Genomic DNA, 18,764 nt, shown 5'->3' on the forward strand with positions numbered 1-18,764 from the left:
CTGATGTTCTTACTTATCCTTACCCACTTAAAAGTGGAATGATTTTCATCCAGGAGGAAGGGAATTTTTGTCTGGAGGTGAGCATATTATAATGTATCACTATCACCAAACCTTTCTTAAACTTTGGATGAATCAATGTTTGCAACTCTCAAGGGCATTACAGTAATTTGTTTGAGGTCTGTTTGTGATTTGTATGCCATGTTTATTAAAGCTGATATAAAAGGTTATGTTAGGGATTTAATCCCTGGGGTTTTGGCAAATAACCACTATCATTTAGTGGGAAGTGGGTGGCATGTCAGTTGTCAGCTCTAATTTCTCCTAACACATACTTTTCTTATTATACCTTTCTTATATCCACAAGACTTTCTGACACAACATGTTGGGGGTTCTGAAGGAGGGGAAAGCTAAAGAGCTACCTGGTGAGAGAGAGAGTATTTTAATAGGATATATAAAATCTGGTACTTTAATTGGAAAGAAACCATAATGGGATGTTGAGGTTATTTTTTTCCACCGAGTTTCTAAGGACTTCAGTCCAGTTTCTGTGAAAATTGGTGTCGATCTTTGTCTCCTACTTCCTTCAAAGATGGGTGAGAAGACATGTAGGATTACAGCTAGATTTCATTACATCTAAGTTGCATCATTATTTTATGTCCCATTACAGAGAAAAAACAGCACCAATTAAACTGACACAATATTTTCTTATCACTTAACATTCATATATGATTAAAAAATATTTTCAGACCCATTTTAGATAGACTTTTATTACATATCCCACTTTTCTGTTTCTGTGCCTTTCTACATCCATAATAAAAATCTCAGTGCCAACTCTTGGTGCCAGACCTTCATCTTTAAGATGATGCAATTGTCCATCATGAACTTAGAGTTGTTTTTCTAGTTGAGGGAGTGCAACAGTGATTTACTGACACTCCACACCCAGTTAGTCCCCTTGCATAGAAATGGCCTTGACTATAGTCAAGTGGCATATAGGTTTCACACAGGACAGTATTAGCGCTCAGCCAGAAGGTGGGACAATGAGCAGATATGATGAAGGCAAAGGAATGCAGGACTTGAGCCCAGCCAAGAGACAAGTCAACTACCAAGGATCTGGAAGGGTCTGAGGGTCCTTGCCTCCTTCATCAGAGTCTGAAGGTCTAAAAGCTAATACCTCAAAGCACAATATGTGCTCCAGGTAGGGGTCATCATTCATATGAAAGCTCATAAATCCACTCTTTAAAAAGTCTTCTTGATAATTTTATTTTGTCACCTTCCTGTCTGATCTTACTAGTTTGTTTTTGGTTTTCCTTCCCAAGGGGACCAATGAAGGACTGGCGCTTGCCCCTGGCATGGGATCAGTGTCAGACCTGCTAGTGCTCACGTTATTAGTGCTATCTTCATTTTATTGTGCCTTCTCAAGAATCTTTCAAGCCACTTGACCATTTTGTGAGAACTGGTTTGGTTTCAACTTTATAATAAAAGTGGACACCCCATTCCCTCAGGAAACCCTGTTCATGGCAGCATGGCAGACTGAGCAAGGTGCCAATCAACATGGGCACTAAATACTAGCAATACTTCGTTCTTTCTTAAATTTTAGATAAAAGAGTAGAAGTCCTAACATTTTCTTCCCATGTCCTTCTGGGTAGTTTCTTTAACCCACTCGCACGTTGCCCCCATCTTTGGAGACTGTCATCTCAATAAGCGTATTAACCTAATAGTGTAAACATGTCAGGAATTGAAAAAACTCAAATTTAAAGAGGCTACCCCCCTTTTTTTACTCTCAATTTAATGTGGGTGTGAGGCAGGGTGGGGTGAAAGTTCTTCTGGAAATAACCAAAATTATGCTCGTATATATTTTTAAATCCTTTAAAAGTGTACTATGTGTTCATTCCAGTAATTCTGGTGTTGCCCAGTTTTAGACCGAAGACTACGTGAATTCTTTACACAGGAACAAAATAATAATTGGCAGCTGTGCACAACAAGGCAATCAAGGGCCATGTGTTGTATCATAAACCCCGAGAGCAAAGAAATGTGCCTGATGTTGGATAATGAAGTGTATCCAAGAAAACAAATAAAATGGACTGTGTTATTTTAAGGGTAAGACTGTTATTCCCCCCTGTCAGAAATAGATAAAATTTTATTTCTTAACATAGTACAACTTACTCAGAAACCTTTTGGGCTGCATACGCACTGGGATAAAATGCAGAACAAGTAACTGCTCACATGTGATCACACCTCCTTACTCCTAACATCTCGATTCTTAGTAGAATAAAGATAATATCTCTAAAGAGGGTATGCCTTATCTGTGCCTAAGGTAGAGCATTATAAATATAATATGTTTATTAAAGCCCAAGCAGATTCTTTCCTCTTGTTGGCTTCTACAGAAAGCTGGAAACCACTAACCTGATTCCGCAAGAGTGACGACTTCAGACAGCATAGTAGAGCCCTTCCTTGAAAGCAGAAATTCACTACTTTTGTTCCTCCCTGAATCTTAGTACAATTCAATAAAGATTTCCTAGACTGGAAGAAACCTTTGCAAGTAATACATTTCCTATACAACCCATGTGTCAAGTTTTGGTTGAGATTTTGTAAGGCAAGAACACCTTGTTGTTATATTGTCTTGTTGTTGGATCTTTCAACCTCTGGGTCAGGATGTGATGTTTGCACATGGTACATTCCTTAAGTCAATAATGAGAATGGACCCCCACTGTCCCTCTGCCTCATAGCTGTGTCGAGGGGTGTAGAGGACATGACAAAGTGAGGATATTTGCAATAACCAGTTTGAGAATCTTCCAGAGAAGAGCAAATGTTAATATTAATCACACTCCCACCCACATTCAAATGGCTGGTACTCATAATCATGGGAACACAACCTGATTGTGACGGGAGCTATAAAGTGTGTCCTTTCCATTCGTCTAGAAAAAGGGAACTGTGTGGTGAATACAACAGTGTCTCTCTCAAGTGTATAATAGATATTCAACAGAGAATGAAAATCCAGACAGCAATAAGATACTATTTCCCCCCAGCAACTTGTTAAGAAGTAAAAAGCCAAAGAATATAAAGGTGTGTGAAATTAGAAACCATCATGGGCTGCTGGTGGATGTCTGAACTCATTTCACGGTGAAATCTCATAGCAGGAAGTGCCCTACTATATGCAGATACCCTGAGACTCAGCAATTCTATTCCTGAGTAAGTTATCTTGTGACAACTTCATGCAGATACCCATGGAGACTTGCATAAAGATATTCTCTGTAGGGTTATGGATGAAAACCAAGATAACCTAAAGATCCATCAATAAGGAAATGAGTAAACAAAATGGAGGCCATATGCAATGAACAGAATACTATGTAGTGTTCAGAAGCAATGAGATACATTTTTTCCTTTCCTGTTTTTAATTTTGCACTATAGAAAACAATAACAACCAGCAACATACCGCTTTATTTCACATTTGCATGAAATTATTGCTTTTCCCCCAGAGAAATAACCTGCAGACAAAAAAAAAAAAAAAAGTAGTACCACATTGCAAAATCTGCAAATCCCAGAAGTGAGCTGCTTAAAAACAATTTCCAGGGACTGGGAAGAAAACAAATGTCCTAAGAGATGAGACAAGAAAATGCAAGTGTGGCAAGCTGGGAAAATGACCATTTTCGATGCCATTGACCCAGACTGAGATACCTTTCTCTTTTTTTTGCTTTTTCTCTTTTTCACCCACTGCCACCACCCCAAAGGAATGATTTTTGGTCTGTGGTCTGAAGAACTCTCTTTAACTGAAACAAGGGTTGCTTTGAGGAGAAGTACGTATGCATATGTATACCCTTGATGCATGTATTAGCAGACACAGATCTCAAAAACACAAGTGAAGTAAAACAGATTTGTTAGCAAAGATTCCTTAGGTGAAAATTGAAAAACATAGTAATACTATATGTTTTTCAAGGATACACATTTTATAGAACCAAATGAAAGTTGGATTGCAGGGACCCCCTCCCCCCATAAGAATGGGTGCTTATGAAATATGTGGGTTGGGTGGAGGGTGGGGAACAAAAAGACAAAAGTAACATAATCTGAAGGAGCTCAATACTTCACAGTGTGTCATCAACTGAAAAATTTGATCAACCAGATTCTGGCCCTCTGAGGTTCGGCTCCATCACCTCTATGGACACAGCCCCAGGAGGGAACACAGGAGAAATCTGGAGTAGAAGTTCTATTGTATCATCATTCCTTCTATTTCTAAATCCCATTTGAAATCACATGTGTTTGGCCTTAGCTCCTGTACATTCTTCCAATACTATTTCAATAATAGTCCACGAAGCTGGAGAGGTAGGGGAGCCCAGGATCATCTGATCCAAACTTTGTTTCACTGATAAGGGACCCGAGGTCACAAGCAGTCCTGGAAACTTCCAGACCTCCTTTTATTTTCTCGGTTTTTTATTGTATGTGAATTTTGTTTCAGCTCACTTGAAGAATAGGTTTCCTTTTCTAAATACTATCTTCCCTCTCTGCAGGGTTGTTTCAAATTCAGCAAAAGCAGGGAAATGGAGAGGATTCAAACCAAAACTATTTTAAGTGTAAGAATCTAGGCAGATAATAAAAACATGTTTTTTTAACTTATTTCAATTGTGCGCATCTGCATTTATTTGTTTTCAGATTTTGTAGGTTCCGTGGGTGGTAGCCCGGGAAAAAACACACAGAGACATTGGCTCCAGGACTAAGCAGCATAACCATGACCACGGCAGATCGGAATGTGAGAGCCGAAAACCAACAAGGGGTCAGGATGCAGCCCCGGAGGCCGCCTATGCTCTTGCAGTGTCTGTAACTTTCTTGTACCATCTTCCCTGTTGAAGAACACGTGCTTCTGCAAAAGATACAAGGATCTTTATTCGCACTTCAATTAACTTCTGCTCCGTGTCCTGGTCGCAGCCACCTACTGCCAAGTTGCTGTTTTAGGCAACAGTTAATTATCATCTGTCTGGACTAGCTCACCGTAAACATATTACAGTGTTTCATCACTCATGTTTTATTTAATTTCCCTTGTCATCAAGGTCCTTGATTGGAGCTCTGTGATTTAGATTGAACAGAGGTGGTTTTTCCTCCTGTTGAAATCTGCTTATCACTCACTCCATGCTCTGCTCCAAAGGCAAAGGACCAGCCTCTCTCACCCACCAGGGCAAGGTCTGGTGTCTCTCTAGGCTCTGAGAAAGAGCTGGGCCATTTATCCCAACTGTGATGCTGTTGCAAGAAGCTAAATGAGAGACACGTGCAGTGTTTGGGCTGTGTAATCTGTCTTCAGTTAATAATGGTGTTTCCAGTGTGGGATTCCTAATGAGAAGACCCTAGGACCGCAGCCCAAACTTCAGATGTGAAGAATCAATGAACTCCCACATAGGTTTTGTGAACCATGAAGGAAACTTCAGAGATGAGATACAGTTTTCCATGGAGATGGTTGTGTTTTGCCGGATGCTCTGGCGAGGACACAGAGCCCTCATATTCAACATCCAGAAACACATGTGAACACACACAAACACTGACATGCTGAATGACTCTCTCAGCACCAAACCTGAGGCCCCCTGGTTAGCACCATTGCAAAGCCACGGGGAGAACCATGAACGAACCCCAGCTCTGATGCTCAGGTAAGTGGGGGCAGGTGTAAGGAAGTTTCTCCATGGCGAGCATGTCAGGCAGTCAAACACACCCTCGCACGTCTGTTCCTCTCTAATATGGCCAAGCCGTGTGTAAATATGCTCCCTTCAAAGGGAGAACATGCCCTCCAGTGCCCTCTCAGTCCCATCTGGGGGCAGGCTTCCCAGCCAGAAACGGTAGGTTTCACCCCTGACTGTATAAAGGAGCTCAGGGAGGGGCTTCCCACTGAAGTCCTTGCCTGACCATAAGGTCTATCCATACAATGTGAGGGTTTCCTTTTTCAGTGGGAGCCAAAACTAACAACACAGTAGGTAAAAGTGAACAATGGGACAAAAATGGCATAAAGTCAGTAAATATACCATGTTTTCAACACATCAAGTTTCCCAAAGTCTTAACGTCGATCATTCTTTCCCCTGCCTACACACACATTCAAATATTAGCCATCACAAACAAACATTATTTGGAACTGATCCTAACTTTCTAAGAGTGTCAGAAACAACCCCTCACTACTAAGCCCATGATTATCTGCTTTTGTACATAAGCAAGAAGGAAAGAATTCCAGTTCCAAAACTGTTAATCAAAAGACTTCCTATTATCAATGTAACAGCATAACATTAGCAGTAACTGTGCCTTTCATTTGTCAATGCATACTTTTGTAATTAATAATCCACAAAATAAACTCTGATATTGTTCCATAAGACTACAGTCATTTTAGAGGCACTGAGCCATTCTTAGCAACAGAGCAAAAGTGGGAAAGGAAAAGAAGATAAGTTAGACGTGGTTCTGGCCCTCAAGACATTCAGGGTGTGCTTTAGGAGTAACAGCACACAGAAAATATTGGCATAGTGACAGCAGCATGATAAATGGGGAAAAGGTCAAAAGCCTGCAGAATCCCAGATGACGGGACATGTCATCTATGTACATATATACAGGTTCCAAATACGGGTGTTGACACGATGGCAGAAACCCAGTGGAAGAAGCAGTTTCTATAATCTAATACTTCACCTCCTATTAAATGGCCTTGTGCAATGTGACCGTAGACACTGAAGTTGATTATAAGCATCATGAGGGTGAGACTGACGCTCTCTTTTTCACTGCCATGTGTCCACCTCAAATAATAATGCCAACCCAAAATAACTTTAAGAGAAATTGCCTAGGAAGAGGAAAAGATATGGGGTATGAGTGAAACTTTGAGAGAGACCCCAAAAGAATATAGAGGCATCCAGCCAGTCCTGAGCTGCCCTGCCTAGGATGGGAGGGATGTGGCTTGGCCACATGGTGTAAGTGGGGGATAGAGGAAGAAGTGACATGGGACAGGATAAGGGGGCAGCAGAGGAAGCAGGATTCCTTTTAGTCCCTCCTTTCCCCCCGCCAGAGTTCTGGGTGTCCAGGAAGGCAGGCCCTGTCCTTGAGATGGAGGCAAATGATATCAGGAGGGAAAATCAAGTCTCAAGTCCTTTTCATACTCAGAAAATGTTCTTACAATAAAGGACCCAAGAGCAGGGGGTGGTGGTTGGGGCAAGGCAGCACTGTCTAGGGGAACTGGGAGATTGGGTAGGAGTGGGGTGTGTGTGTGTCAGAAGATGGCAGAAGTGGGGGGCGGCCTGGCTTTGATGGAGATAGCAGGAAGCTGCTCTGATGACCAGTCCCTGTCGATCCCTGGGAGGCCCCCAATTGGGTCCCCATTCCTCAAAGCCAAGAGAGCTGGACCTTATTTTTGGAGGTTTGTGTTCCTCTTCAAAGCTTCGTCTGGCCCACCCTAGGAACTCATGCCTCAATTCCACCTTCTTCTGGTTATAAGAGAATCTCTTAAGTCCAACCGAGATTCATAGGAAGGGAATTACATTGTACTTCCTGAAGGGCACAAACCAAGATTACATTGTACAAGAGTGTGGTGACCACCTTAGAACATTCAATCCTTGCACACCCTTCCTATGGTGAAAGCAGACTTTTTTTTTTTTGCCAATTTCTCAACCTCCATGAGTAAATAAAACCACCTCTCCCCAATGGCTCAAAACTCCAAATTTAAGGATAATCCTTACCTCCTCTCTTTCCTGCACTCCTCAGGTTTAATGCTCCTCACCAGATCCTTTTGACTGTACTTCCAAAAAACACTTGGCAACATTAACCTCTCTGGATCTGTGCTGCTCCACCACCATCTCTCACCTAAAACACAATGGTAGCCCAGGAACTGCTCTCCGGGCCTCCCTTCTGGCCACCTGTGATCTACCTCCTACAACAGAGAGAGGAATACATTTAACGCCCACATGTAAGATTGACCACTCTCATGCTTAAAAACCTCTGACAGCTCCACAGGCAGTTGGGAATCAATCTGAATGCTATCTCCTGGCTTCTAGAGCCTTCCAGGCTCCTGCCTCCAGTCTTCACACCACCCTCTTCGGGTCGCCCTCAACACCTTGTCTGCTCTGCTTCACACATGTTCGCTGCTTTCTTTCACTTTTTCAAAATCCTCTGTAGCGAGTGTCTTATTTTGCCTTCTGGAATATTCTCAGTTCTGTGCATACTGCTGCCTTGTTGTTTTTTTCTCATGGTTTTTCCAACCTTCTCGTATAAGAGTAGCCCCTTGGATCACTGTCCTATTCCCTGATTTAATTCACGAATTGAAACTCTGTAAGACATAGGGATGTGACAGGTGACTTTGCGGGCCATGAGAACAAATAAAAAAGCTGTGGTTGTATTCAGAAATGTTTCCCATTTTCTTAGTCATTTATCTCCTTCTGACTGGACACACCTCCCAGCTGGCCTAAAACGGCACCTCCATAAGGAGCAGAGGACTTCTCTGAAGAAGTCCTCTCCTGTTTTTCCCTCCTGGAAAAACAGCTAACATACGGTAGGAGTACAGTCTTCACCAAAGGATTTAGTACTTGGAAGTGCTTGGTAACTTAACACAGTACACAGTAAGCGATTCACACATGTCTTTTATAATAATAATTATTTCATTAATCTAAGCATCTTAATTTGCTAAGAGACAAAGCCAGAATTAGCATCACAAGGTCAGATGGGAACAGCTTCATGACTAAGCTTTGTTGTTAAAATCAAGAGTCCCATGTTTTTACTAAGAAAGGAATTTTTCAAACCCCCAACAACTCTTACTTGTATTGAGCATCTGCTCCAGGCATGAGCTTGAACTGTATGATCTGAACTGTGACCCTGACTAGCAGTGTGGCATTGAGCAAGAAATGGTCAGATTTCCCATAGGCACTAGGGCTTTAAGGTCGCCATGACACCACATGGAAGCATTGACTCCCTCACAGGGGAAGCTAAGCAGATTCCAAGAGTGTAAATCCCCTCCCTTACCTTTGTCCTTCTTCTTTTGTCATTATATCCCTTTGGTCTAGAAAGCTGATTCTTGACTCAGCTCACCCTTCAGAGGTGAATGCCCAAGACTGGAAACACAGCCTAGAACACCATTTTCTACAAACTGTTCCTTGGAACACACTTGACCCCTTGAAGAAGAGATCAAATAAGATTAGGAAATGCACAAACCATTGCAGGCACACAAACATATGAAAAGATTTGAGAGGTTTTAGGGCAACATGTCTCCTGCCCCTTTTTTTACACAGATTTTTCCTAATCCACAATATTGCCTTAGAGATTGTGATCCATACATAGTAAGGTACATCCAGATTATTCTTGGAGACAAATTAATTCATGTGAAAGGTTCATAAAATTCAATAAGGCATAAGGATATGAAAGATTGCTTTCTAGACCATGGTAAAAAATAAAAAGGATGCGATTGCAAAAATAGCTCCATTTTTTTCACTCTGCCCTGCATCCATACTTTTCCTGTGTACAGGGTGGAGTCTGTTTCCTTACTTCTTGAACCTGAAATGGTCTTATGACTTGCTGTGGCCAAGAGAACACAGCAGAAGGGACTATGTGCCAGCTGTCAGCTGAGGCCTTAGACAGTCTTGCATGTTGTTACTGGCTTCCTTGGAAACCTGTTGTCGTTCTTCAAATGAGCCTGGGCTAGCGTTCCGGATGATGAGAGATGATGTGGCCCAGTCACCCTCATCGCTCCCACCAAGAGTCAACCAACCACTGGACATGGAAGTGAGACCCCCCACCAGACCAGGTCAGTCCCCACTGAGCCACCAGCTGACCACAGATGAGAGTGTAAGTCCTGCCACAGATATCTGAGCTGGCCAGATCAGCAGAACACTCAAGTTGACCTGTATACTTGTGAGCATTAACAAATGGTACTTGTTTTCAGCCATTATTTTGGGAGTGGTTTGTTACTTAGCAATTCAATAATGGAAACACAGAGCAAAACCCCCGTTTACTCCTGACAAAAATGGAACCCCCCAAAATACAGGACGATGGTATAATATAACATATCATTAAAGCAGAAAAGAAAAACTGATTGCAGCACTATGATAAGCATTTCCAAGGCAGAAGTTAGATCCTACGTTTCTATTCCTCACACCAAGCACAATGCTGTGCACATGGGGTGTTCGATGAATGTTTTTGAGGAATAAGAGGTTAGTAAGTTGCCATTTTACCTCAAGCCAACTGTACACGACGACCAATGAATTATGTGTTCTGGCTTGGGAAAGAGATAAAACAAGAAGCAGCCCAAAGAACAAGGAGAAAGGACAGTGATAGCCACTAGAAATTAACAGTTTTCCTGATCTGAACTCCTGATTCTCATGCTCCTGGGATTCGAGGTGGGCGGCCCTTTCAACATCTGCCCCCCAGGATTAACATCTGTGTGAACGTGGAAGTGGAAAAAGGCAGAGAGGATGAATTCCTGAATTGTTCTTACTGACATTCGCGGATATGGTTCCTTGGATGATTCCAGCTCACAGGTGCACTGGCCACACACTAATTGAAAGAATTATTTTCTTAACATTCAGTGTCATCTGCAAAGGCTTTTGTGAAGAGCATAATTGTTTCAACCAGCTGCTAGGAGCTGTTTTTATTAATTTTTTTTTTAAATCAAACAATGCCTAAGTAGAGGGTGTTTGTAATATTTCCCCTCCACATTCTTTCAGGGGACTAAATGAAAAACAACAACCTACAGCTCAATGAGGCCAAGACCTTTGAAGACCAAAGCACTGGGTTCTGCAAACAGCAACAACAGAAATGTTTCCTTTTTCTCTCTATTTTTACCCTCTCCCCAGGATCGGCTGTCCTGTGTGTGGTGTGTCTGAGGGACACCTGCTGGGCCTGGTGAATCCCAGAGCGACCACATCCAGAAGAATCCAGAAACATCCAGAACTGTTGCACTCATAATGCCTGACAGAGTTCATCCCAGACTTTCATTGCTGCCTTAGACTCGACAAGTTACCTCAAGTTCTATGAGCTCTGTCTTTAGGTCACTGCCAGACCCATCTGCAAGGGACTCACTCTATGAGTGAGTCTATGATTTTTCACTCTATGAAAAATCTCCTCATGAGGCAAATCTCTAATATATATGAATTTCCAAGCTTTCCCAAAGACAGTCTGTAAGTGCCTCTAAACCTAAATGTCACCTCAGCATCATGCTACTTTATTCTAATTATTTGCTTTCTTTCCCCTTTTTAAAAAATTTTAATTTAATTTTTAATTTATTATTATTATTATTATTATTTTTTGAAAGAGTGTGTGTGAGCAGGGTGGGGGTAGAGAGAGAGAGAGAGAATCTTAAGCTGGCTCCACACTCAGAGTGGAGCTGGATTCAGGGCTTGATCTCACGACCCTGAGATCATGACCTGAGCTGAAATAAATCAGACACTCAACTGACTGAGAGATGCCCAGGTGCCATTCCTTCCCTCCCTTTTTTATTTTAAGTTCTTCAAAGTGGCAAGTGAAAAAAAAAAAAAAAAAAGGACAACAGGACAAAAGAGACAAGTGAGACCAAAGGAAAACTCATGCATGTGATCATTCCCATCATGAGGGGGAAGCCAGCAGGGATTTAGAAAAATGATCATAAGAACTAAGGTTGAAAGTGGTAGACTGTAGTTCTAAATAATGGAAGAAGATACAGGTCAAGATAGAGTACTGTGTTTTAAGACAGCATGGGGCTCTGTGACTATCTGGACTCTGGAAATTCTTTAAGGTCAAAATGAAATGCTCTGAGTGGGGGGGTACACACACTTCCCTGATATTACACGTCTGTTACAACACACAATTGAAAAAGTCAGCCTAGTCCTCAAAATGTAATGCATTCATCCTGGAGCATGATTTCCTTACCTTTACATTTTTTTCCCTTTTTTTCACATTAAAATCAACAGCAAATTAAATGCAAATGTCTAGAGAAATGAAACACTTGTGCTACAAATTTACACACACCAAATCAGAAAAAGAGAAAGTTATAGTCCTCTCGCGGATTGTAAATCCCCAGACTTCTAAATGTGTACACTCAATGTATTAAAGAGCAACTTAACCTTGCTTGGAGGACTTTGACTTTTGCAATTCCCAACATATGCTTATTCTTCAGACTAAAAAATTGCATTTCCATTGGGTTTAATATTAATATGCCAGTTTCTGCTAGTGCTTAAGCTACTTGTTGGAAATAAGTCTGGTGGCTTTTAAACATTACCTAGAGCCTTTTAGATAGTTGGAACCCCATATAAAGGAATATCATCAAAGGGGAATGCCAAATTGTAATTAAATGCCAGATTGTTTTAAAAAGACAAAACATAAAGGAGCAATCACATATTCAAAGTCACACAGGGGCAGACTCAGCCATCAAATTCCAATGGGTTTTGCCATCACTCATAGACACCTCTCCTGGCAGGCAATCTTTACAGCTAGGTTATTGCAGAGTGTACCATTTGCTCAACATTAATGCATCACCAAAAGTCACCGCCCCCCCTCTACCCCATCAACTGAGCTTCACGTCATCCTTTCCCAGATGTTGGATGTATTAGATAAAATGGGGAAATGGTACACTTCCACTTTTTAACATTTCTTTGTAATTGCTTCACCTAATGTAGCTCTCAATCACCCCCATCCTTAGTGATCTTCCCAGACCAGAAACAGATGTGCAATGTCATTGTATACTCACCGCTTAATGATTAAAAACAAGGGAACCCAATACGGCAGGACATGTAGATATTGGATTTCCCTCTGAATTCAGAGGAACTGTATGAAAAACCCACAGAGGGAAGGTAGAAGTCGAGCAAGAATCAAAGCTGCCTTTTGCTGAAATTACTTATATAATAGGAGAACTCGGAAGCACACACTTAGATCTCCCAACAGCACCCTACTCTGGATTCTCCACTTTAAAACACTGTACAAGGACTACAGTCCAATGGTTGCTTTCACATACGAGGAAATGAGGAAGATTCCAGCCCCTCCAAAGTGTGGTTTAGTGGTCAGCCTGAACATCACAGAATGTTTTAAGGTTCAATGTTTTAATCAATAGTTAAAACCTTCACTCTAAAAGATTCCATTACTTCGGAGAGGAGGCCACCCCCAGAAATGTCCTGTGGAAGCCAAAGCCACAGGGGCCTGATGGGTTAGCAGCAGGTGATCCAGATGTGCACATCTGCTGCTAACCGCCCCCCCCCCCCAGGCAATGGCTGGGCTGCATTCTGTCAACTGGGGATAGCCAGCACAATGGGGAGGCAGAAGAACAAGGTAAAATGACATTTGGAGGGTTTGTTGAGTTATGATGATATTCTTTGAAATTCCCAAGCGTTGTGAAGGGTCTTCAAAGGGATTCTCAACTCCAGGATTTAGTGCTCTGGGCAGCTGCCCAGGTACCACAAAATCCCCATGTGTGCACGTCTCCTTTGTTACCCATGTATAGACTCCCTCCCTGACGTCAAAGCCATGTTTGCTCAGCTTGTTGAAAATGTGTTCCTTGCTGGCCACATTCTTCCGTTTTCTGAGTCAGGGAGGTTTCTGCAGAGCTGATGGCATTGAGGCTGCTCCCTGTGTAGAAGGGACAGGGAGGACAGTTGTTTCTGCATCAAACCACATGCTAACCAGGCAAGGCTTGTTTGCCCAAGAAACTTTGTGTTTATTTTTTGTTTCTGCTTGTCTGGCATCGAACTAGCATTCTAGTAAAATATCCATCCTTCAGCTTTGTGAATGGGAGACGTCCCTATTCAGTGTCTCTTGGTGGGGACTTGTCAAGATGGTCTTGAACATAGCTGAGCCCAGCAGATGGCCAACTTCTCTCTCCACCTTGAAGGGGAACAAATGTAAGGAGGAGGATGGTAGCTTATTGCTGTTGTGCAAGTGAGGGTGATCATCACGGGCCCATCTAAAGTCTAAAACCTTCTGAATGCTTGCCAAAGTGTTAGTTGAATTTTATGTACCATAAGAAACTATTTTTAAAAAAGTAAGGATGAAAACCATCTTGATCATTGGTAACCTTGTTTTAGCTATTTGGAGACGTAGTCATTTACTCTAAGTGGTATGCCAAAGCCCTCTTCATCATTTTTGTAGGTTATAATTTTACTGTAGAGCCTAGAAAGAAGGATCTCTGACTAATAACCTGTTCTGTCCCATGTAATTTATTGGTTTGAGAACATAGTGTTTGTTATGTGTCTGTGATAGGGCAGAATTTCAACATTTATTATCTAACTTTAATTTTTAATTTTAATTTTATGAAGTAGCTATTCCCATTTTACAGCTAGGAAACTGAGGTAGAGAGAGCTTGTATAACTCATTCAAATGCACACAGCTGAAAGCTGATAGAGTCAGAATTTAATCATAGGCCAGAATGACTCTAGAAAACTTTCCCTACAACAGAGTGCTGACACTATTTCCTTACAGAAAGATCTCAAAACTTCATGGCTGGCCCCCGACAGATCTGGTGGTCTTGTCATGATCACAGATGTCAGATGAAAGCAAGAAGCACTGAAAGCTTCTAATGATCCACTTTGTGACTAACTATTCCTCCAGAGTGTCTTGACCATTTTATCTTCATACTCATCCTAGTGACATTTTCCCTCACCTCTAGGACTAAAGTAACTAAAAATGCACTTATTTTCAGAATTGAGGTTTTTTTTAAAGAATTATTTACTTATTTGAGAGAGAGAGAGAGAGAGCTTGAGCTTGCAGGGGGGAGGTGCAGAAGGAGAGGGAGAGAGAATCTCAAGCAGACTCTGGACTCAGCACAGAGCCCAACTTGGGGCTCAATCTCATGACCCTGAGATCACGACCTCAGCTAAAACCAAGAGTCAAAGGCTTAACTGACTGACCACCCAGGTGCCCCTCGGAATTGAGAATTTAAAGAAACTCTGCACTCACTGACAAAATCTCACTCCTACCCACATAACATAACCATTCTCAATATGGAAGCCCTGAAATCACAAGGGTATATATGAGTTATTTAGTTATTTCAATGTTGAAGAGTTATCAAAATATTTAATCAGAGTAAATGGAAACCATACCATTACTTGAGAAATCTTTTATTGGCTAATTAAAACATCAAGGTCCATTGTGTTTTTACTAGAATTATAGTGAAATATGTCTTTCATTCATTCAAATGGGAAAAAATAATTACTAGATTTTTAAAAAACAGTGTATAAAGTAGGGGAGAAAAGTCTTTCCACAATAACAGTGATACTACTGAGGGAGGAGCTAATAAAGTAACTGTTTGGTAGCAAAAAGAAAAAAGAAAGGAAAAAAAAAAGTTGAAAATAATTGACATTAATTGCTTCAACTCAGCACTGGCAGGAAGGCAGCTTAGAGATTACACACCAGGCTTTAGAAACAGGAGATGAAAGTGATTAACCCAAGATTGCCCAAAACATCTGTCAACATAAGAAACACTCCCAGATCTTCTGATTTCAAGCTCTTGATATCCCCTAGAATATGCTAGCTCACTCATTTTGTGCACAGCAGCTCTTCCCTAGAAAATTATTCCAAGTTCTGAGAACCTGGTTAAATTTCTAACACTTCTGTGATTAGATAGGCATGTATTATACTGTAGGCTTTTAAATAAATAGTGAAGTGCCAAGGGAAACAAAACTCACTCAAATGAATTGTATATTACAGGAAAATGTTTGGGTCTAGACCTCCTACACAATTGGGCAAAGCACCCTTTCCATTGGCCACATAACTTAGATCGGAGATAGATAGAGACACAGCCCCCAAAGATATCTGTCAATGAGTAGTTAAGAAGCAACATCTCATTTTCTTTTTTTTTTTTTTTTTAAAGATTTTATTTATTTATTTGACAGAAAGAGATCACAAGTAGGCAGAGAGGCAGGCAGAGAGAGAGGAAGGGAAGCAGGCTCCCCGCTGAGCAGAGAGCCTGATGCGGGACTCGATCCCAGGACCCTGAGATCATGATCCGAGTTGAAGGCAGCGGCCTAACCCACTGAGCCACCCCGGCGCCCCCAACATCTCATTTTCAAGGAAAACTGTAACCCATGGATAATTTGTAACTTTAAACACTGTTTATTTGGTGTCCTGTTTACCCACCCCCTTAAATTGTTTCCCATATGGAAATGAAGGATCTTAAAAAGAGTCTGTTACTTTGACTTTTTACCTTTTTTGTTGTTGTGGGAATGATGTCAAGACACTATGAAGAAAGTTGGGTCTGTGGGCCAAAATGATACTTACAGCTAAATGAAACAAAAAAATTAGAGGATGAAAACTTTATTCAGTTCAGATATTAAGTCTTAAAGCAAAGAAATAGCTTTCCACAAATCTGTAATGGACACCAATTTAATCCCCTCTGTTATTAGTGTTTGAAACTCTTATCACAGTGTATTTTGGCGGCCAACCAAAACCAGGATGTTCAGCTTAATAGGTTTAACCTGAATTTTTAGGATTTCCCCTCTCTGCCATTCAAAGCATACAATTAAACCTCTGGTGAACCGCTGATAACATTTCTCTAGGCCAAATTTGCCTTTGGATACAAAAGAAACATTCCTGGAGAATGACATCATGTTGCCACCATGCCAAAACATGTTGAGGAACATTTTTGTAAATGACAAAATATATTGTTTCAGGATTATATGCAGCATTGAGCTCCATCACTAACCTGATATTGGGCTGCTGGGACTAAAATAACATACTCTGTGGCCGGGGGGGTAGGGGGTGGTTAGTAAGGATGTCCTTGTGAGACCATCTGTCCCTGCATTGTCACACACAGTCTCTCATTACAGAGTGTACAATGAGAAATAGAAATCTAATTCCAAGACTGCATGTTAATATGTGCTATTAAAATTCCCTTCTGACAGTTACAGAGAAACAGGAACATTCCTTCAGTCAATCTTAGCTTGAGCTATTGGATCAAACAAAACAATATTCGTCCAGCAAATATTTATTGAGTATCTAAACTGCCTCTGGCACTATATAAGGAACTAGGGCTAGTGGGATCTCATTGAGTTTTCAATCCTCTGGGTTACAAAAACATTATTCAATAACTCCTGCCAGTGGACGTCAAGTTGTACCTGTGATAAGAACTATGAAGAAGATGCATGGCTAATAGCTCAGTATACTTTAGCTATGTTAGCCTGGATAAGTTGCCTGGTTTCTCTGGGCTCCCTTTCCTTATTTTTAAAAGAGAGTTAATTATGATCCCTGTCTCAGAGGATTGCTGTGGGGATTACATGAGATGATCAATGTAAATGCTTGTAACAGTGCTTGTCATGCAGTATGCTAGCTATTATTATTGCCACTCCTACTATTCTCATTATTATTAGTAAAGGATGTTAGAAAGGCCTTCCCTAAAGAAGTGAACACGGTAAGAAAGAAAGGGATAACACTTCCAAATAGGGGTACAAATGCCTTGTGGAGCATAGCAAGGAGAAAGAACCCATGAAAAGTTGGCACCCAAACACTGAGAAGATGTAAAGTGAGACTGGAGAGGTAGAAAGTATTGAATGGATATATTAAACTCAGCTAAGATATTTACTGTAGATTTATGAACATCCCCAAAATGTACTTCCATTTAATGTGGGAATCCTAATTGTACAATACCATGTTGACCAAACATAGCATACTTCTGTTCCTTTTTTTTTTTTTTTTTTAGATTTTATTTATTTATTTGACAGAGAGAGAGATCACAAGTAGGCACAGAGGCAGGCAGAGAGAGAGGAGGAAGCAGGCTCCCTGCTGAGCAGAGAGCGTAATGTGGGACTCGATTCCAGGACCCTGAGATCATGACCTGAGCCGAAGGCAGCGGCTTAACCCACTGAGCCACCCAGGCGCCCCCATACTTCTCTGTTCCTATAACTTCAGAGTTATAGAGTCATTCACTCACTTATCCATACTACCACCCATTCAACAGTTACTGAATTCATTCTGTGGGTCAAGCTTAGTATGAGGGGCTGAAATTGCAAAGATGGACAAAGTAGCATCACAGCTATGGGAAGGGAGATAGAAACACGAATGGATACAATAACTCCTAGAATTACAAAAAAGAGAGATGGGTTGATTTCTAGAAAGACAGGGGAAAGATCCACTAACTCTGTGGGGAAATGGGGAAGGTCTTAAGGAACAGATTTTGAAGGGCACCTGGGTGGTTCAGTCGGTTAAGCTGCTGCCTTTGGCTCAGGTCATGATCCCAGGGTCCTGGGATCAAGCTCTGCATAATGCAGTGCTGCCTCTGCCTGCTGCTCTGCCTAGTTGTGCGCTCTCTCTCTCTAGCTCTCTCAATAAATAAATAAAATCTTTAAAAAAAAAAAAAGGAACAGATTTTGAGACAGGAAGAATAAACAGAAAGGGGAAGAAAGAGGAGGGAGGGAAGCACACGTCCCGAAGGGGAAACAGCACCCAGGAGTGGGGGATGGGCAACAAAGCGATACAGGGAGAATCCACAGGAGATGAGTTGGGGATGGCCAAGGGATGAGATGGAAAGGTCTAGGGGATGAGGGCTTTCTGGGATTTGTTCTTTGGCAGCCTGGAGCTGAATGAGTATAGGAGAGGCCTCATCCCTGGGGCAAACCAGCATCCTTCCATTTTCTGACTGTGGGTCACTGGGGCAAAGGAGGGGCATGCACCAATGTGCACCGTGCTCTGGGGCTGTTAGTTTCTCAGACTTCCCATCCCAGCTGCCTCCTCCTGAGGGGAGGCTGAAGGACTGAAAAGGACAGAATTGGATCCCAGCCTTGTTGCCCAGGGTGAAAGACTCAGAACCACTGCAGACTGATAAACTGAATCATTGTACAAACCTGAAGGCAGGAATATTCGATGTCATCATCAAAACCTCACCATAT

Source organism: Mustela nigripes, chromosome 5, assembly GCF_022355385.1.
Source record: "Mustela nigripes isolate SB6536 chromosome 5, MUSNIG.SB6536, whole genome shotgun sequence".
Lineage (NCBI taxonomy): Eukaryota > Metazoa > Chordata > Mammalia > Carnivora > Mustelidae > Mustela > Mustela nigripes.